The sequence below is a fragment of the Ursus americanus genome, chromosome 4 (genome assembly GCF_024610735.1).
Source record: "Ursus americanus isolate L20-20 chromosome 4, mUrsAme1.1.p, whole genome shotgun sequence".
Taxonomy (NCBI): domain Eukaryota; kingdom Metazoa; phylum Chordata; class Mammalia; order Carnivora; family Ursidae; genus Ursus; species Ursus americanus.
In genome coordinates this window covers 40,118,305-40,127,675 of record NC_142130.1, presented here as the reverse complement: position 1 = coordinate 40,127,675, position 9,371 = coordinate 40,118,305, and the positions used below count along the sequence as shown (strand labels likewise).

The 9,371-nt window shown below is 37.2% G+C and overlaps 1 long non-coding RNA gene across 1 annotated transcript in view; it reads right to left on the bottom strand.

The window, feature by feature from the left end:
* Positions 1-5,410: 5,410 nt before the first annotated feature.
* LOC148110239 (uncharacterized) overlaps positions 5,411-9,371 on the bottom strand; it is a 353,763-nt gene continuing 349,802 nt past the window's right edge. The window contains exon 3 of the long non-coding RNA XR_015724202.1: positions 5,411-5,783. This is a non-coding gene — a long non-coding RNA (uncharacterized LOC148110239). The remainder of the gene's footprint in view (positions 5,784-9,371) is intronic.

Here is a 9,371-nt window from a genome sequence, read left to right as displayed (position 1 = left end):
AAGGATTAAAGAACACATTTCATGGAAGGTACATGGCATTGTACTCACCACGTATGTTATTAAATAACAAAAATTATTAATGTTATGTTTTCCTCTGAGGTTAAAATGAAACCAATAAAAGGGAGGGAGAGATTTAGGAGATTTAGGCATAGAATCTCCTGTCTTTTGAAAGCTTGTGTGTGGCGGGGGGTGGTTCATTTACATGCACACAGATAGTTTGAACCAACAGCTTTTGTACTATCTCTATTATTTCTAAAAGGATAAGGAAACTGAATACTACAAGGGTGAATACTACATCCAAGAACATAGCAAGTCACTTTTCTTAATTTTCTACCTCCTTTCCATTGTTCTCTTTTTCTAAAACTCAAAAGGAATACTGAAAGTCAAAGACAGTAGGAGAAGCAGGAGGGTTAAAAAAAACAAAACAAAACAGGGTAGGCTATCCCAGTCATTTTTTTGGATTTTACTTATGACATATAACATAATTGGACAATTAAACTCATGCGGATAATGTTCTTTTCTCTGCTGAAAACATCTTTTCCTCCTTTCCCTGCCTGATGAACCTCAGAACTGCTTCCAACATCCAAGAGGCCCTCCCAGCCATATAGGCTGGTCCAAGGCCCCTCCTCCACTGTGCTCACATTGAGTCTCCATCCCCCGCTGTGGCTGCACTTTATCGAACACTAAAATTATTTTGTTTACCTGTTTGCGAAAACTTTCCAGAACATAGTTTCCTCAAAGACAAGGACCATACTCATCTTTACATCCCTGAGAGAGTAGTTGGCCTATATTAGGAACTCAATAAACGTTTATTGAAGTAGACTAAATTATTTTTCTTCTTGCTCATGTTAATACATCTTAAATTTTAATTCACTTTTCAAGAAGTTCAACACCTAGTCTGTAATATTCTTGACTACATTTCTATTACCCATAACATTTATAGGTAATTTCTAATGACATAAAACAAATAATCATCTGCTAATCTCCAGATTCATTCTACACAATACTCTACAAAAGCTCTTAACTTTGTACCATATTTTTTAAACAAGCTATCTGGTGTTGACTTAGATTTCTAACACAACTTAAAAGGGTCTGCTTCTGCTGGTAAGCCCTCAGTATGGCCCTCTGATAGAATGCTCAAGTCTTTTCTAACTGCCTGCTTTTACAATTGCTCTGAGTCTGTTCCTTAAGAGATAAAGCTGGAGTTATTTCTTAACTAATAGTATTCATTACTCAGAATAAAATCTTCTTACTAAAAAGGGAAAGGATGTATACTCCCCTGGTACAATTAGAGTGCACTGTAAAACAGGTGTTTCTGTTTTTCCACTTTGTTTACCTAACTCTTTGGTTCAGTCAAGAAAACTTTCTACTATTGCAGGGAAAATCTTTACCTCCTAAACTCTTTTACCCAGGGATTTGTGCAGATTTCCCTAAGAACACCGACTGGTTGGCTAATTTCACAAGATGATTGGCAATTTGATCACTTCTAACCACACAGATTTTATATATTTATCCCACACATAATTCTTATTTATATTCCACATAAATCATAAGTAAAAAATATAAAGCTATACAACAAAATTGAATTGTTTATAATGCATTTTTCCTATAAAGAGACACAAGTACCTGGACCGAATTTCACAGGAAATCATTTTTCTTAACTTCTGTGGCCATTGTTGTTTTTTCCCCTAATATTCTATTACTGCTTAGATTTTCATTTGACAAAATGTGTGCATATTTTTCTGTCCCAGCCCTCACATGAATTGAAGTGCTATGTTTTCCTCCTTGACATTTGCATAGCCCATGTGAAGCAATGACACATGTTTAGTATTTCACATATGCAATATTCTTGAACATGTGATGTTTATGTGAGCATATATTCCTGGAGTCAGGAAGGAAAACATTTAAACTTAAAATAGAAATGTATCATACACTCAACTGAAACGGGCATTTCTAGGAAAGCAAAAGATTAGAAACAGCAAGCCAGAATGCCGGAATGATAGGAAGAAAATTGGGTAAGGTTACAATGTAAAGTACAGGATTATTTTCACCCTTGGTTGGGTAAGGATAATGGCAGAACTGGGTGCATATACCTCCCTTCAAGCAAAGAATGGTGGGTGCTTCTGGATCTATTTAAATATCTGTGCATTCATACTCTTGTGCACACTTAAGTAGTCATTGATGGTCATACAAAATAGGACACACATTTTCTTGCTAAATAATACAATAGTGATTTCATTAAATTTGTCATTATTGAAAATTGTACTGTAGGAAATCCACCAGCCAATCAGCTTCAGAATCATTCAATTTGTTCATGTCCATCTAGAATGAAAAGCTTGCTGCACAGCTGTGTTTAAGACTGTGTAATGACTTTAAATCTAGGACACAGACTCTTTTTGCATGTCCAATCAATTTGTTAGGAATCTGATCCTGTGCTAATAGGGCTGTGTGCATTAAAATTCATTCTTTGAAAATTGTATCTGAAGTGGGTGCTGCACACAGCCTCCAAACTCTATCAACTTGGTTTTGCCTTCCCTTCACTTCCCTGAGAGGTTATTTTTTTTTTCTTTGAGGAGACTATTGTTTTCAGAGGCATAAGTTGAAGAGTAGAAAATGCTCATATATTGGTACTGTGAATTCCTAAATTAGTATGTGTCAAATTTAAAGTGGCCAGTTTCAGATACATGAGGAATATTGCCCCAACTTCTATGGAATTCCATGCAGTCTTGAAGTAATGCTTTACTAATTTTAGAATCGTGACTACATGTGGTGAGCTTTAATGGCAATCCTGTTTGCAATGCAAGAAGTGCCTGAAATAAGACTATCAGACAAACCTTAAAGAGAAAATAAATGAAGGAGTACACTGGGAAATCAGGGATTTTGGCAACAAAAGAAAAGCAAGATCATGCAGTTCTTTAGCGCACATATTCAATTCAAGAAACTTTTTCTTTTTAAAAAATTTTTCTCCATTGACAAACTCAATGAAAACTCAATGTTTAAACTAATCTGTGTCAACTGTCATCTAATATTGTGATTTTGTAATCTTATGTTATAATTACTCTTTTTTTTAGATATCATGGTAATAATCAATATATGACTGCAACATTTCAAAGTCTGTACACAATTGTGTCACTCTACCTTGTTTTCAAAATACCATGACATAGTATTAAAACTCTATAAACTAGTATTTGGCATAGAGCTGTTCAAATCATAACAGTGAATGAGGCATAAAAATGTCATGACATGATAATCATACCTCATGAAACAAGTACTGTAATTGTTACATCCTGATTATCCAAGCTAGTGAAGAGGCCAAAATATTGTATACAACTACAGTGATAACCTAAGTCTCTTCTGACCCAGTTCAATCAAACCCAGTTCCACCCGACCTTCAGAGGAAGAACTCCTGTGCTAAAGAAGTGACCTTTATTTCTTGTTCTGTGAAAGAGGCATGAAATGTGGTTATCAGTTATGTGACTAAGTGACAACTGTGGCTATCAGTTAAGTGACTAAAGTTGGAACCTCCAGACATCAAGCAAAAGAAGCCAGTAAGGAGTCCTAAGCTATAAAGTCCTTGAACGTAGGAGCTATATTTTACTACCTTATCTTTCTTTTCAACATATCATCATGCACATGGTTGTGCAAGTGTTTGAAAACATTTTTTGCATCCAGTTAATTTACTGGATTATGTAACTGGTCACCCTGCTCAGAGCAGAGGTTCTTCAAATCAACTAAAGCTACCGTATTTGTCATTACGCTAAATCTTTCAATCATAATGGGAAAAGGCAGCATCGCTGTTTAGTACACCATTTGCACCCCTTGAATACTTTGGAAAATGAGACAGCGTATAAATGAATGCTTAATTAAATTAACTTAGGAGCTTAAATGTGCTTCTCATATTATTAGCTACTTTCTCACCAGAATTCTAGGTCATCAAAAGATACTCCTTTGCCCCTATGTCACAGAGAGAAACACAGACAGTAGGTGATGCTCATGGACTGAGAAAATGAAACACAGATCTTGAGGCATCTTTGGACTATGAATCAGGGTTGGGAAGTCAAAGAAATTTCAAATAAAGAAAAAAAGCTCTTGATGAGCTCTCCTCTCTCTTCAGCATCCATGGATGGTCGCCATCATTTTCCCTTCCTTCCTCCAACTAACCTGGGCCAGGCTCTAGGAACAATCACGAGGAAGAAAAATCCCTGGGACTCATTTGCTGATGTTTTCCTCAGCTTACTTCCATAAAAGTTACCAGGCACTCCTTAAGCCGGAAGGAAGCAGACAGGTGGAGAGGGGCGTGGTTTCACGCTGCTGGGCTCCGCTCACACCACACCAGAGGAGAGGAGTACCGCTTTTAGCTATGGCTCATGTTACCTAATTTGCCATAAATTAACAAAATAATTTACTAAATTATATATTCTGCACTATGGATTGTAATTTAAAAAAAGTAGTTCCTCAAATTTGAATAATGGTTTAGGTCTTCAATTTTCTGCATATATTTTCCATATAAAAAAATAATAATTCAAAAATTCTTCCATTTTGAAGCTATTATGTCTTGCCTCCTGCTAAAATACTGAACTCTTGAGAGCAGGGTCCATTTCTTATTAGCTCTGAATTATCTTTATCTTATTATCAACACTTGGTAAATACGCTTTTGATAGTAGGCGACTTACATTTCATTATACATATTTATGTTCTCATCAGCATGTAGAAACTTGGCCATGTATTAGAATATTAAAAATAACTAAGGTCTGTATTGCTAACTCTGCAGGAAGCTTTAAGAAATATTTTAATGTTTCCTAAGAAGCCAGACGTAAATACTCAGCAAATGAGTGATTTATTTTAGATAGAAAAAGAAAGGTAATTTAAAAATAAAATTCTGGAGGGAATTCTTAAATACCAACAACTCATCAAAGTGGATTTCACGATTGAAAATAGAAAGAATGCCTTAGTTTGGCAATATAAATTGACTCTTTGAACCAATTGGGCACATTTAGCAAATTATGCTTCTAAAATCTTCTGTAATAACATAATCTCATAAACCTTTCACTTAATATTTAGATTTATCTACTTCCCTTGCTTCTTTTCTCAATGTGAAGTGTTTCCAGACCGTATACTATAAATTGGAGTTGTATATGCATTGAAATTTTATAAATCAAATTTCTTGTCAGTCTCCAGTTCTCAAGGAACTAGTTTGGTAACCTAGATTGTATCACTGCTAAAATCTGTAGTACATTTCAACTGTCATCTCAATTAGACTGGAAATTTAAGAGGCCACAGTATATTTTAAACAGATAATGTTGCCATAAACAATAAGGTACTTCATATTAAGAGGAAGAGACTTATAAAAACAGCCACAAATGCATATTTACATATATATATATTTCATATACTATTTAGACTAAATTGTTTATCTGTTATTGTCAGATCCATTTAGAATGACATTTCAATTTGAAGCACTTCATTTATGATGAGCTTTCTGCTGAGGGTGAGGCTGTAGAAGCTTTAGATTAGGATATGAATGGCTCTGAAATACAAATACATAAAAACACACAATTCTCCTAGACCTTGAGGTTTAAGCCATATCAAGTTATAGTGAAATAAACAGGTGTAACCACACAAGAGAAAACAACAGCCTTATTGGCCATGTGAGACACTTCCCTGTGTGTATAGAACAGCTGAAATATTACCATTTCAAGGATCCCTGCCTTCCTTTTCTTCTAAGATAGCGCTGCCACCTGCACAGTTTCTGCAGAACACTTCAGAAGGTATTTTTCACTTACCTGAAAGAAAAAACAACAACAAAAAAGAAAGCATTTAAACATCATTTCATGGTGAACCTGTTTTTGCAATCTTAATTTTAAAAGCTTGAGTTATATAATAGATATGTTTCTAAAATGTTGTATATGCATTGAAGTTTTGTAAATCAAATCCTGCTTTCCCCTTGTCCTGACATTACAGATTTAGATTATTTTTGAAAATTTGGTAGTTGGTTAATCATCATCCCTGATAAAAGCATTTCAATGTCTTGCCCAAGACCAGATTTTCTTCTGCTACAAGAAAGCAGAGTCTCAATCTAATGCAGAAGAAGGTGGGTGGCACAGGGTCTCTTTGTGTATTTAATCATTTAATCAGTTTCACATTCCTCTATTTATTCAACAAACATACCTTGACCTTACTATGTGCCAGCCATTTTGCTGGGCCTGGGGGTGATCAAGACACTCATCATCACCTTAAGGATCCGATTCTGCATCTAGTCACTCTTACGGGTAAACTGTGTATTTGTCAATCAGGACTAGACTCAGAGGTAACCTACCCTTTGGTCTCTGGGCATACTCAGAAGTCTAACACAGAAAAGCTTTATCTTTCTTCCCTCCATTTGATGCTTAGTCTGCAACATTAGTGCAAAGACATGTTTCCTACCCTGAGGAAACACGGTCCAGGACAGAATGCGGAAACTCAGGGATATAGTAGTAAACAGCATCTTAGCAGACTGACAAATCACCAGGGAGAACTTGCACTGCTACATAATAGAAGCCCATACCCATCTCCTAGCAGTCCCCCAGCGTCAGTGCCCCTGAAGATGGCATTTCTTTCTGACACCTCTCGTGGTGTCCTGAGATATTTTAAAGGTCCTAGGCTTAACTGAACTTTGACTCCCCTTTCCTCAGCATGAGAATGTTTATTGCTCTCCATTGCTGACTTCCAATTACCAGCCAGTTCCCATGCCTTTTATGCTATAAATGAGAAGAGCCAAACAGAGTAGTTCCAGTCCCCAGACAAAAAAATCATTTCCTGCTTTAGATGAAAGCTGTATTGGTCCCCTTGGGGATTTACGCTCTAGCATTTCCTATCTGCCATTGGGTGCTGCCGATTTACAGTCTATCTTAACTTCCACGAGGAGCATTGGAAGCTCTTGGCTTTCATCCCACCCAATCTGAGAACAAGGAATGAGTTCCTTTCAGTGGGCATGTGACAAATGAAGCTGTTATCGACATATAATAGAAGTTACTAGAGCTATCACAGAAGGTTGCGAGATGAGCTTCTGCCTCGTAGTGCTGCACGTAGCTGTTGTTTCCTGGGAGGCTGAGCCAATGTGCTGTAGTAAATGAACATGGTGGGAGGGGAGCTGGTGAATGAGGTGACAGCTGGGGTGACTGCATGTAGGAAGTCAGCTAGGACAACAAGGACAACTTTTTGGCACCCTTAGGGTCTACTTGATTTGGGTGGAAGAGATGCATCTTCTTCAATTAGGCATTTCAAGGTGTTTATTGATTCATTTGATTTGGAAGTGGAATAAAGAGTTTTAAAAAAGCAAGTCCTGAAAGGCGTCAAATAGTAAGATTCCTGTATAATATCCCAAGTTATTAAATGAATATGGGTATGTCTTAAGAAAGCTTTAAAATGCTATGAAAATATAAAGTGCTTTTCCACACATTACTACACTCCCTACTACACTTGTCCTCATGGTCCCAAAAGTCAATGGATGAAATTCAACAAACCCCTATATAAAAAAGGTGCGCATTTCTAAACCTCTGTACTAGTATTAAAACAGGATTACATTATATTATAAACTTCCAGACTTGTGAGGAAGAAAAATGAGCTGCCGAATGCCTATGTGGCTACTCATGTCTTCGAATATTGGTTTTTCTTAGGCTAGAATCTGGAGATTAAGTAAAGCAATCAGACATACTCTGTGATACCCAAACATAATCCACCATAGTTGTTTTCTTGGCCAAAACACTGACCAGTTGATGCACAGTGAACTAGAGGCCAGTATGTTTTAATTTAGTCTGCAAAGGAGTCATAATGAAACTGGAAAATAATAGTAATGAAGCTCGATGACTGCTTTTGCATTTTCAAGGCTTCAGGTTCTCCTGGGGCCAATAAAAGCTTTTAAAAATGGCAGGAAGAGGCTGCTGAAGGTGATTTTGGTGATCAGAAGGAGAAGCAATCCGATATTCCAGAGGAAGTATTGTGAAGTGATTAAATGAGTATACCCAGAGTCAGAACTCATGGGTTTGAAACCCACTCCACATCTTATCAGCATTGATAGCTTACTTAAACCTCAATTTAATATAAATTAATAATATATAATAATAATAAATATAATAATAAATTAATAAGTTATATAAATCAATATAAACCTCAATTTCTTCATCTGTAATACAGAAACAATCCCTGGACCTACATCATGGTAGTGTGTAACCTATGTCTGCTTAGAAGAGCACACTACATGGTAGCTATTTGTCTTATTTTCTCTTGGATAATCTCAGCCGCACCTTCTTTGCTTTGCTATGGGGAAGGTAGATTTGAGGTACAAAAGGAAGATGGGACTACATATACAAAAGTTTTACTTTATGGTAGGGTAGACAATGGGCTGACGGATAGTCTCTTTGGTGATGGCTTAGGGAAGTTTTGAGGAAGGGAGGTGATACGAGAGATGAGAATAACAAGGACACATTACAACTGTGTGGTTTTTACTGCTTCCTGACTGTTTCACAGGCATGCTCTCACTGGGTTCCTATGCTAAGCTCAGAACAGGGACATAGTGAGGGTGTGGAGGAAAGTACGGGTAGAAGCTTATGTCTGCATAAGCTCACAAGTCAGGGACAGCGTTCCGGGTTTTCATATTGTTGGGGGAGGTTAGTAAAACTTGGAACACAGTACTTTGGCCAGGAAGTAAACTGAACAACATTTTTTTTTCTTTCCCTTCAGGTTGTCACTAGAATAAAATGATGAAATTTTAATAATGTTGCAATGCCTACATTATTTTCAACAAAAAGAGAAGAAAGTGTTAGGAGAAAATGTGACCACAAGGCAAGTTGGCCTTTGTTTCTAGAGCCTGGGGCAAAAATAAAAATAGAGGGTCTGCATGCCATGTATCTAAATATGTGACCATCATAAATCCAGATAACAAACTGATACTAAAAGAGAGTTTATCCTTCTGCCCTGACAATATCTCTTCAGAATGACTTGTAAGGTCAGGTTAAAATTTAAAATTTTAACCGGATCATGGTGTCACAAGGAGTCTTGGCCCCAATCTTGACACCTGACCCATGAGCTTCTTCCCATTTCTTCCCACTCTGGCTCAATCAGCATCATAAGGAGATTCACATCCTTATTGACGCCCCCAGGCTACCCATCCAGGCACATGCAGCAACCTGGGCCATCTTCCTACCCTAGACATGTGCACACTTGCAGTATAATGTGCCCTTGGAAGAAGAGATCCAGAAAAGAGTTCCTTACAGACCCTAGAAGCAGACTCAGGGCTACCTGGGCAGGGAATTTTGGAGCCCCCTGAACCTTTCTCATAGACTAAAAGGGGTGGTGCAGGCCCTGGGTGGGTTTAATTCTTTGTACCCTAAAGA